We start from the raw sequence: 12917 nt of genomic DNA on the forward strand, positions 1-12917 counted from the left end.
TTCACAAGCGGATCCACAACAGACCTATTGCTCTTTCCCGGAACATGGCATCATCCCCAGAGGAGCTGACCTGTACACAATGGAAACGCTCATGCTCTAACTGTGTGTTCCTGTGTGTTTGTGTAGAGGCAATTCAGGGAGGTGGCTGGTTTAAAAAATGCATTTGCAGTAACAGGACGACTTGCACTGCTGCAAATGTGCTCAATCATTCTAGAAGGGTGGGGGGCAACCTCGGCCTATCACCCATGTTGGGTCACTGAAGCAGTACACATGCCGATGAGGCCTAGAATACTTGCATGTGCATGGAGGTTCCGACTGTGGACTCCTGCCTGCAACTCCAGCATTGACACGCACATCTCCATCATCACCCGCGGACCTGCACGGTGGAATCTGCTAGCATGGAGGTGTGGGAGTCAAAGCACCCCCCCCCCCCCACCCGCCCACTCCGTCCCCCGACCTGCCCGACTCTGTTCCTGTGCGTGGTGGCTGCATTGAGATGATTTGTGACCACACGTTCACAGGGAGGGAATTTCACGAGAAGAAGATCGAGATGCAAATCTAGGTAGCACTTACAGACCCCTCCCCTCAACCCCTCTCCACTCCCCCAAAAAACAGGATACAACCTATTACCAGAAAACAGTACGCACTTTATACATGGAAATTCATGAGGGTGCAGGGATAGGCAAAATGAGGTTCATAATTATCAGTCCGCGTGAGGAAGAACCCCGGAGCATAGTACATCATTTTCCTAATATAACTCAGCGAGTTTAGTGCCTGGTATTGAGATCTGGAAGTCTGTATTTTTCCGGCTAGCAGCAATTGAGTTTGTGATGTGCGCTCTATAAATAGCTCTAATCGTTATTATTGGTAAGGGAGGGCATTTCCTTAAAGGTGCTTGTCTATAGAGTCGCTCACATTAACATGGTATGCTGTGTTATGAGTACTTTTCCTCTTGTGTGGAAATGTGATCAGGCGCCATTTGCAACATCGGACAACATGTCATGTGTTGCCTTTTTTGCAGCAATACAACACCGCGCGTCTTTGCACGCAGCCTCCAAAACATTCTCGCGCACTGCTGACAGGGCGAAAGGCACACCTATGTTCCACTCCACTCTCACCACAGTGTGATGCCAGCCCAACACGCTTCACTTCCAATGTACAGTACTGTAGCCATATCTACCATAACACATCATGCAGATTAGCCCCGCCCCCTCAATGCCACCCCATGATTCAGCGAGCACATAGGGTCGTACCGCGCTTGTTCTTCTTCTTGCTGATAGATTTTTATCCATCAGCGGTGATTTTTTGGATACCGAGGCTTGAGCCTCATTACGCCATCTTCTCGGGTTGAGTGTGTAGTCGTGGGCTTGTATTCTTCTTGGTCTGTGTGGTCTTGTCACAGTAGGGCTGGTTTCACAGGTCGCAGTGATGGGCCGTACCGTGCAGAGTTTAAGCTTATATACGCCTTTTCATGCTTCATGAGCGCGTCATTGGTATTAGATAACATTGAACATGCAACTAGAAAAAGTAAGACGCCGTGGGTTCAAACCTCTCTTTCGATACATTCTTTTTAACTGTGAACTGTTACGGCCTCTAAATTCGAACAATTTACACACAATAATATTATAATATTCTGATCAGTTGTACAAACTACTATTTTTAATCTCCAAAACGGATGCTCGTTTATTTACTTTGTAATTACTGTGGTGTGACGCTGCAATAGCTTGCAATAAAAAAAAAAAAAAAAAATACTGCCTGATTGAAATGTTCTGTTTGGACAGCACAGCTGGGGGTGGTTGCACGCTGGTATCCTGACCAATGGAAGGTTTATTTCCGGTTATATTTAAGCATTTCCTGCACGACACTTCTTTAGAACAACGTGGCGTTTCTTTTGTCTGGTAGATAAGTGAACGACCAGAGACGACTGCAGTATTTCTGAGGTTATCCGTGCTAGCCACAGTCTGTCCAATGCAGAACGTCATGTAAGTGGACTCCCCACCAACAATTTCATGCATTCATTTTCCTCCCCGTTATTAATTTTAGTAACTCAAGTGTAATATAAACAAACAATATAATCATCCCACTGGACAACAAAACCTAAAAACAGCCAGTGCATACGGCCACAACAACAAAAATGCAAATGGATGTTAGAAATGTCTCTTCTAAATAACTCATGCTTTCAATCAGAAATAAAGGTCTTCATTACAGCCAATGTTATGAATAGGTATTTAAAACCTGACATGTAGAGTCTTGCAGGACGTCTGAAGTCTAGGTCCTTTTACCATTATTATAGTCTCAATGCGCTTGTGGTGGGAACGCCCTCAGGGACCGCAGTCCACAGTATGGGAAATTCTTATAGAGATTTACAATGTGTGTGTGCATTTTGGCCAAGATAAGGAATTAGGTGTGATGGCCGGGCTCTTGTAAGCAATCCCAGAGATCAGGCATGTGGTTGGGTGCTAAGGGAGGGCAGGAGAGTGTGTGAGTGCAAGAGACACGTTATGTGTTCAGGTGGAATGAATGTTGTCATAGTATGTCACTGTTTTTTAATGGGTGAGGTGTTGTGGCATAGTTTGGTGTAAGTCGGCGAAGCTTTATGTGCCCATCCAGACCGAATTTGTCGTCGCTGAATTCTGGTGCATGAGTGCGGATGGCCATGCCTGCAGCCGATGTCCACAGAAGTGGTGTGTATATACATACCTTGAGGCTCGGATGGAGCTTGTGGTTTGCGCGTGGTCCGTGAGAGGGCGTTCTCTAGGCCCACTACCCGGATCGCTGCAATAGGTCTTGCAAGCATCATGGACATGCTGGGTAACTCCTACATGTAATGTGTCCAGCAATCATTGTGATCCTGTGGTGAGCAATGCTTGTTGGGGGAACTGGCAAATTAAGGTATTCAGTGAACACAGAAAAGCTGCATCTCCCTCAAGATACACAATGCCCCTTTCCTTTAGTTTGTAGAGGACTCTGCGTCTCAAGCCGTAATATAGCCTTATAGACTGAAGAAGATGTTGTTTTCACCTCGGGCCTTAAGCTGGGTAAGGGTCGTTATCCTAAACGATAATGACTCCTCCCAAGGTTTATAAGGTTATTAGCACATGGTAGTAGTAGCACTACACATTTTGGAGATCTTGTCCTGAAGTAAAAAATGGTGCTTTAAGAATGAGTAAAGTAAACAGACAAACTGAGTTAGTAAATCAGGTGTGTTTGCATTTTGTAGTATTTAAATAACACGTATTCAAAAGTTAAGCATTTTAATTACAACTTGGTTGAACTGGAACAGGTTTAAAATAAGCATGCATTAGATGCCATGTAAAAGTAAGGTTTATCTATAAGAAAGTTAAGTATTATTGGATGTTTTACCTTGCTCGTTCGTGTGTTAAATAACATGTTGCCAAAGAGGAAGTGTCTTGTTGAAACAAAATCCTGCCTGGAAATTGCATTGTTGTTTCTGTGTCTGCATCTGAAGACAGAATGTTCAGAATACAGTCAATACCAGTAGTTGTTGACTGCATTCTGAACATTCTGGCTGAGAGGAGGTCAATAACGAATTCCATGTGCTAATTGGTAATAATAGTTCTTTGTGTGTGAGCTCTGTCATTTTCATATGTGTCATATACAGAACTGGCTGCACTGGGAAGTTTTAGAACTGAGTGAAAATGCCAAGGGACACCATTACTGCCATTTCAAGTCTGAACACACTGTGGTTTGGAATAAGGCATGCTTGCCTCTTAGGCCGAGGACCCCGATTCTGTCCTTTGTCAAATCAAGATTCAAAAGGGATCACACCCAGTATGCAAACATAATACCTAATCATTCTTGCGACTAGAGCACTGGCATGGCAGGCAATGATCTTTCTCATCCACCCCTGTCCAGCAAACATTCTTCAAACTTTCAACACATCTCCCCTATGTGGAGGAGTTGAGTAAACAATAAATCAAAGTCTCTGTCTGCTGCAGAAATGTGTGCACCAACACATATTTACTGTATATCGACTCAACAGACCACAGTGTGACCCCATGGCAGGAGACCCCTCTATCACTACTGTCACTGCTGTCTGCACTCTCAATGCCACTGCAACCTTTAAATGCAAAGGGCTGCTCATGGATTTTTGCTGAGACTTAAGAGGAAGCTTATTTAAGCTTGTCCACCTTTATATATAGGAAGAACAGTGTGGATGGAAAGTTGAAGAGGAGCTACAGGGAGAATGTTGGAGATCACAATCTGCTACAGACGACTGTTCAGACAAAATGTATTTTATGTGTAAAAACTCAACTGACCCCGGTGAAATATTGTTTTTGGCTAATCGCTTGTCCAGAAAAACATTGGCTAAAAGAGCATGGCTTGACCGGAGAGGGCCACACTGAGGAAATAGCTTTCAAGTCAGGCTTAAGATAATGCCCTTCTACATAGTACGTGTCCCCTGAAGGCATTGGACATGTAGTAGACAATAGCATTGACTCTAACTTAGTGCCTACTGTCAAGTAACTATTTATTGCTGATGACATGGCTTATTGCGAGCAAGATGCATAGAATGCCCAGAATCCTGATTTAAAACATACAATAGTTTTTACGTTAAAGAAAAAGGGCTACAGAGAGCCAATCCCATAGTTAATGTTCGTTACCAGATTTTTTTTAAAAAATGTAAGGAGAACTTAATTGCAAGCAAGCAGCCATTTTTACAGAGGCCAATGATGTTCAAAATGTTCCCATCTTCAACAGCAAATGGGCCAGAATTAAAATGCCCTTGAGTTAGCAATGAAAGAAAGGCCTTTGGTGGAAGGAAGTGAACCGATACACAAATGTGGATTAATATCTTGAAAGCCGGTGGTGGGTTTGAAGACAGAAATAAAATGAATAGATTAAAAGAGCCACTGTTGCGAGGAGCCAATAGAAAGGGCACACTGTATGTGCCATATGTCATCACACAATGTGACCCAGGATTATACATTAAAAAATGCATTCGGCAGCGTCATTATTACCCAGGCTGAACTAATTGTGTGGTGAGATTTGTAGAGGCTAGCCACACCCAAGCCTTGTAAAAGAACTTCTATATGTGAATTTTTCTTACCATGGACAAATACAGTTTTCTGAACCCCTAAAATAAACATCAGACTAGAGGGTGTCAGTTGACCACAGTGGCTTGACTCAGATATTGATACACATGGTGATGCCCTGCGACAGTACTCGTTCCACAACAGCACTGGTCATGTAGGAGGAAGCAAACTTGGTATATTTTTTAATTCGATCGAATGATGGCATTTTTTGGACTCAAACAGTTCCACAAGACAAGCTGTGACCTGCTCCTTATATGCACACATTTATTTATGTACCTATTGTCCAATACAATTTTCTTGATGATGACATGATGGCCTAAACCAGTGCATTGACCACTCTAACAATATTTGAAAAATACCCACAGTGATGTCTGCTTTTTCTCAGAAATACGTTTTTCTTAGTCCAGTCAATTAACTGTCTCAAGCCATATGAAAGCATCTCATGAGCATTCCAGTGTTGCCTTTATTAACAGGCTCTAATAAAAAGGACACTATCAGTAATGAGGCTCAAACTCAGCACTTTTGATGGTTTGCTTCTTCCCGATTGGTTGTTGTTACCATGTGATCGTCTAAGCTCTGGCTTGTAGATGAACATGCAGTACATATAGTTTTCTTAAAGAGAACTGGTAAAAGAAAAGTGCTTCTGAAAGAGCGAGAGCACTGTGCACAATATCATGCCCTCTGATTGATTTCACCTCTCGTGTTGGGAAGGGGGGACGATCATCCCAGGCCCCTGTGTGGGAGCGAGACGCCAGCAGGCCCCTCTCTGCCTTCACTTCTCAGTACAAGGCTTGGACCAAGTGCCTCCAGTAGTGGGCTCGCCCTTTGCCCTTACGCAATGTTAACGTTCGTTGACTTTCGTGTAGATGGGACCACTAAGCAGGACACAAGGCATCCATCTTTTGTACCCCCTTTCGACTCCATCTTGGTGACCAGGCCTCACTGCGATAGTACGAAACGCTTCTCTCCCTCTCCCCACTGTGGTCGGGCACAGAGAGCACATGGCCCCCACCTTCGTTCCCACTCTGACTGGAAAACTCTGCGGCTCCATTCTTACGCCGAAGCCGGAGGTATTTGCAACAACTAATAAATGTATCACATCAGTCTTCCTCTGATATCACTGTCCTGCATGTGAACCAGCATGAACTAAGCACATAGCCCGTTCATCTCCACAAACGTGTCCTTGCCTCCGCACCCTCGCCGATGGAAACTTACTGCCTTTCTGACCCTGTGTCCCTGCAAGATATTCCTTTCATGTGCCAGACCGCTGACCACGCTATGATGCCCACCCAACAGACCCCCAACTAACATTAGACTCCTGCTGCAGTATATCATGCCTAATACTAACAAATGCCACATACCTGAGATTCTTGTGAGACTAAACCTACAGTTTAATCAGTGTATTATAGTGGTCAAGACCCTTAACCTGTGACCTGTATAATCCAAATGGTATAGATGATATAGACACCTGTGTGATGTGTATAGTGATATGATAAACTACTGAGAGTCTTTTGATCAATCATTATTTAGTGCATGCATTATTTAGAATATATTCATTAGCTTAGATAGTGACCACCCTGCTTCACGGCGACCTGACCTTCACCCATTCGGAGCACAGATATCTGACGTCCATCCTCCCGCCAACCAAGCAACCAACCAGGAGGAAGAGATGACGCCCACACCTAGGACACCACCCTGGCTGACCAATCCGGGTCCAACGTAGCACCATATGTTAGATATGTCATTGTGCCTATATAATGTACTGTAACATTAATTTTGCCAGAGCGCTCTCAGAGACCTAGATAAACTTTTCCTTGGACTCTCGCAGCCTGCTCTCTTTGCCTTATTCCCTGCCCGGGGTGTGTCTATTTATTTTCTTGCACGTATAAAACGGGGAGGGCACAAACATTTGGTGACCCCCTGCGACATGATTTGGAGAGGTGCCCCGAGGCCTGCACTGTGCGGCGAGATCCGGGACGCCCCCCAGCAAAACCATCGCCCCCGCGGCCGACCAGCCTGTGCACACTACAAGAAAGGGTCGAGGGTTCCCGGTTGACGAATACCCGACTGATTAGCTGCTCGCCGAGGCGGGCCACGGCTTGGTTGGGGTTCGGACCGCGAACGGTGACCCTCGGATCACCTGACTGAACACGTGAATGCCGGTTGCGAAGGTTACCAAGGAAAGGTAAGGGGGAATACAAGGGAGCAGGGGAATAAGTAGTAATGGATTATAGCGAAGAGTAGGGTCTGTGTGAGTGATGATGAGGCTTTTCTGATCTGTCCTTTATATGGTCATTAGGTTTCGTGAGAAGTGAGAAGAAGAAGAAAAGAGGTATCCTAGCCCAAACGGGGTAGAAGGCGGCGCCGCGTAGCATTGTCTCGTCCAGTGCAGATAAAATAAATGAAGATAAAGAGAAAATAGTAGGGGTCTCGTATATTGAGTAGACTCGGAGTAGTTATTTAGAACATTCTTTTTCCATGTAAGCAAGAATTCTTGGAAGAAAGTGAGAGGGTGTAAAAGGTGGGGAGTGAATGAGTAGATTAGATGAAAATGGGAATGGGTTGGTAACGGAAACAGAGAGGAAATAAAGGCACGCAGGTAGTGCATGTGCATGTTATGTGTTATATGTGTTTTCATGTTCTGTCTATTTGTTGGTCAACAATATCAAAGCATTGCAATTGATTTATTGGTAAAGTGATACACATGCGAAAGTGAACTATTGAATTTGACAATGCAATAATTACAAAAGTAAAAGTGAATACTGATACATAAAAACCAGTAGTAATTGAGAAGCACTTGATATATTGTTGGTCTGAAAGGAAGGACGAGTGGGCGGAAAGGTGATTAAGGGGAGAAAACATTGTTTAGGGGGGAAATAACACCACTAGCTCATATTTGTCAACACCTTCCATTAAACAGTGAAAAGATACAAAAGTACCACATGAACTATGTTTCCATGGGGAAGGAAGAGTGAACATGGGGAAACAAAGAAGTGCAACAAGACAGTAATCATACCTGACATGAAGAAAGGTACCGCTGCACTAATGGACATGTACTGGATTTGCGGGAAACAAGCCTATCTACACCTCCCAACAGCATGGAAAGGTATGTTTGCCTTGGCCCCCCTCCACACAGCCCTGATGGTAACACCAGAGAGTCATATACACGGAAAAGAAGGAGAATCGGCTGGCAAATCGGCAGCAGGGCAATCGGCTGAACCATCGACAGCGCCCCAACAAATGATAACAGGAGCTCCAATTTACGAACTATTGTCAGAATATGAACTGAAGAAAAAACTAACACGAAGTAAAGGGTCCTCCAATTACATCTAATCAAAATCATTGAAACTGAGATCCCGCAGAAGTACAAGCTCTTTTCATCAGCAGAGACATTTTTCGCATAACTCCTTGTCCCGGGACTCCAAGCACGAACAAACGCCAAATGGTTGCAGATAGTGCGCTGGGAGCTCATCCAACTGGCTAACGACACTGAAGAAGGGTTCAACGTTATAAAAATATAGCTCTGTGCACTGCGCCTAATGACAATGCAAAACAGATATGTCCTAGATCTTCTCACGGCAATGGACGGTGGTGTTTGCCGAAAAATTGGGGGGGTGTGTTGCACGTTCGTGCCAACTGAAGATGCTGATAACGGGACACTCTCATAATTTAGGAGAGAGGATGAGAACAGAAGGAGGCACAGAGGAAAGCACATGGTTCGACAATATGTTCAGCTGGATATCATCCTGGGTAAACGTGGCAATGAAAATACTCGTCCCCATCATCGTCTTTGTGCTCCTATTCTTCTGTGTGTGCCAACTGGGACTCCGGTGTTGTGAAAAGAGCATGTCTACCTCAACTATGATGATGGTAACAATGGGCCGACCGACAACGGTAGCTACTATGATAGATGCACAAATACAAACAGAGGAATACAACACACCACAATACAGGATGGCAGCCATTTACAGCCAATACGGGGACAGGGTTGATAATTTGCACCACACAACAATAAAGAAACCAAGGGAGCTACAATGGTACAGAGAGGTATGGGTGGACTTAGATGGAGATGGTGGGATCTACTTGATGTGTACACCAGACGAATATGCCAGAAGAGGGAATATCTTAAGAAGTGTATGCAGGGAAAGAAAATATTCCCCCTAACTCGCCTACCACTGCGGTAGAGGTGGTTGGTCAATCGCCCGGACCTGACGTGGAGGTGGTGATGCCTGAAGTGTTTGACCCCAATGACCATCCTGAACTAAACGATTTATTAGTAGAAGGTGGTCCTGACCGAGAAGAATTCAGTAAAGGAAAACGTGAGTACCCATCTCTGGAAGGCCTAAGGAGACAGGCCTGCTCCCAGCTTGAGGGTGATCCTCCTGGGAAGCATCAGATTTATTGGGAAGGTGGACGCCTGTATAGTGAGTCTACAGAAGGAGACCATAGGAGGTTGGTGGTTCCCCTTGCTGTAAGACCCTTCCTCCTGCAGCTGGCGCATGACGTGCTCCTTGCTGGTCACCTTGGTATTAAGAGGACTAAGCAAAGGTTATCCATGCACTTCTACTGGCCCAAGATGGGGGTGCAAGTAGAAAGTCACTGCAGGAGTTGTGCCTCCTGCCAATTATCTGGTAAGAGTGGTTCAACAATCCAAGCTCCATTGGTACCACTCCCAGTTGTGGGAGTACCATTCGAGAGGGTAGGGATCGACATTGTTGGTCCCCTTAACCCCCAAACATCCTCAGGCAATAGGTTTATCCTGGTATTGGTCGACCATGCCACCAGATATCCTGAGGCCATCCCATTGAAGACTGTGACTGCCAAGTCAGTCACAAAAGCTTTACTCTGCATCTTTACTAGGGTTGGCTTCCCTAAAGAAGTTGTGTCTGACAGAGGCAGCAACTTTATGTCGAAGTATATGCAGGCTATGTGGAAAGAATGTGGGGTCACCTACAAGTTCTCCTCCGCATACCACCCCCAGACCAATGGTCTGGTGCAACGGTTTAACAGAACGTTAAAAAGTATGATTGGGGCTCTGGAAGAACCTCAGAGAAGAAAATGGGATCTTCTTTTACCATGCTTACTGTTTGCCTATCGAGAGGTACCACAGGAGGGTGTTGGCTTCAGCCCCTTCGAACTTCTGTTTGGTCACCCTGTGCGGGGACCCTTAGCCATAGTCATGGAGGGTTGGGAGATGCCCACTCCCCCTATTACTACCAACGTAATAGACTATGTGTTAGGGCTCAGAAAAAGGATGGTATTCCTGATGGGTCTGGCTAGTGACAAGTTGAAGGCAGGACAAGCGCTGGTGAAACATTGGTATGACCAGAAAGCTTCCCTCATCAACTTCACACCTGGTCAGCAAGTCCTGATCATGAATCCCATAAGGCCTAGAGCTTTACAGTATAAATGGCCAGGCCCTTACACAGTGGTGGAGCCCCTGGGTGAGGTCAACTATTTAGTGGACCTTGGAAGGCCTGGACAGGCTCCAAAAGTGTTCCACGTAAATAAGCTAAAGGCTTTCATCCCAAGAGTTGAAATTGCAGCACTGCTATTGGTTTCAGATGTTGAGGAAGAGGAGTCTGAACCTCTCCCTGACCTGTTTCAAAGCAGTCCTTTGAGGGTGTCCGAATGGCCCCTCACCTGACTTCTGATCAGCAGGCTGAGGTGAAAAGTTTGCTTAAGCAATTTTCCCCCCTGTTTTCACAGTCCCCTGGTTTGACACCTTGGTGCAAACATAACATTGACACAGGAGAAATTGTACCTACCAAAAGTAGGGGATACAGGATGTCAGACAAAGTACGGTCTTACATTAAGATGGAGGTCAGCAAAAAGTTAGATCTTGGGGTGATTGAACCCTCTAGTAGTCCTTGGTCCAGCCCTGTGGTTTTGGTTCCAAAAGCAGGCACTTCTGAATTGAGGTTGTGCATGGATTACAGGGCTCTGAATGCTGTCACCAAGACAGATGCCCACCCCTTGCCTTGAACAGATGAGCTGGTGGATACCTTGGGTGCCTCCAAGTACCTCAGCACGTTTGACCTCACTGCAGGCTATTGGCAAATAGCCCTCGCAGAACATGCCAAGGAGAAGACAGCGTTCTCAACTCCAGAAGGTCTTTACCAGTTCAGGGTAATGCCTTGTGGGTTGAAGAATGCACCTACCACTTCCCAGAGGCTTGTGAATCATGTGTTGAATGGGTTGGATGAATTCTGTCTTGCATATCTGGATGATATAGCAGTTTTCAGTGCCACCTGGGAAGACCATGTGAAACACCTTGGGATTGTGTTACAGGCTCTTCAGAAAGCCCACTTGACCATAAAGGCCAGTAAATGCCAGATTGGACAATGCTCAGTGGTTTACCTTGGACATGAAGTAGGTGGAGGGAGGATACAGCATTTACCCAGTAAAGTACAAGCAGTACAAGACTGGCCTACCCCCACTACACAGACCCAAGTGAGGGCCTTCTTAGGACTCACGGGGTATTACAGAAATTTCATGGCAGACTCTGGCACCATAGCTGCCCCTCTGACTGCTCTCACCACTCCGAAGAAACCTAAGAAGGTAACTTGGACTGAAGAGTGTGAGAAGGCCTTCAATAGCTTAAAGGACTCCTTGTGCCAGGCCCCTGTTCTCAGGGCCCCTGATTACCCAAGACCTTTTATTGCGCAGACAGATGCCGCTGACACTGGGATAGGAGCTGTACTATCACAAGTAGATGAGAAGGGCAAGGAACACCCTATTGGTTTCATTAGTCGCCAGTTTAAGGACAGAGAGCTCAGATGGTCCACAGTAGAGAAAGAATGTTTCTCTGTTGTTTGGGCCCTAGGAAGCTGAGGCCCTACCTCTATGGGACCCACTTCACTGTGCAAACTGACCATAAGCCCTTAAAGTGGCTAATGAACATGAAGGGAGAGAATCCAAAGTTGCTCAGGTGGTCCATAAGTCTACAAGGCTTCGACTTCACTATTAAGCATAGGCCAGGTGTCCAACATAGCAATGCTGATGGGTTGTCCAGAATGTTTAACCGACCTGAACAAGAAACTCATCCAGGGGTGGATTAGTTCCCCCTGTCCTTAGTCTGGGAGGTGCAAGTGTTAGGAAAGATTTCTTAATTGTATGTAATTTTCCCTCCATGTGGGAACCCCCAAACTTTCTGCTGTTGTTTTAGACCCTGATCTAGACTTTGCCAGAGAAGTGCAGCCTTCCGCCGCACTCCTCTGGGCTTTCGCTCATTTCTTATGGGGAAACTGACATGCCCTTAAGACAGTCAGTACTGGGAGACTTTGTTTCCCTTAGTCCTTTCCTCATGTTGCAGCTTTTGTTCAACATGAAACAAGAGTGCACCGTAACTTACATTACCGCTCTCTTGGGTCTCTAGTCATTCCAAAGGGCCTAGAAACTCTCGCTGGACTTATTATGAACTGTGCAAGTGTGTCACGGACGGGACTGGTGGCAGCTATCGTTTCTCTTGTGTTTTGAACCCTTTTTCGCCATGTTATCTGCGCTTACCACGTTTGGCACAAATGAGTGGCCTGGCTCCAAAATGGCCATGCCATGAGGTTCTTTGTCCTGTCTGCTTTCCGGCTTGCCCCTTCACCTTCCCCCAGGTCTAGCCGACCCGGGGCAGTCCTTTTTGGTCATGCAATTTCCCGCGAAACACAACACTTTCGCAGGCTTCTGCATGCCTTGTTTGTGCCTCCAGGATGTGGGCTGGGATGTCTGTTCCCAATACACATCCTGGGTGCCAGAGAGTCCTGAATGCCTGGGACCACCGTGGTCCGTGATAGGTCCACGTATGGTGTGAGTGTTTGTGAACAGATCTCCCATTGGGTCCTCTCCATTTATGCACGAAGGGAACTT

The 12917-nt window shown here is 45.8% G+C and overlaps 1 protein-coding gene across 3 annotated transcripts in view; it reads right to left on the reverse strand.

The window, feature by feature from the left end:
* TAFA4 (TAFA chemokine like family member 4) overlaps positions 1 to 12917 on the reverse strand; it is a 1365502-nt gene that overhangs the window by 1175485 nt on the left and 177100 nt on the right. The gene's annotated exons all lie outside the window — the stretch shown is intronic.

The sequence above is a fragment of the Ambystoma mexicanum genome, chromosome 2p (genome assembly GCF_040938575.1).
Source record: "Ambystoma mexicanum isolate Mex_15411 chromosome 2p, UKY_AmexF1_1, whole genome shotgun sequence".
Classification (NCBI taxonomy): domain Eukaryota; kingdom Metazoa; phylum Chordata; class Amphibia; order Caudata; family Ambystomatidae; genus Ambystoma; species Ambystoma mexicanum.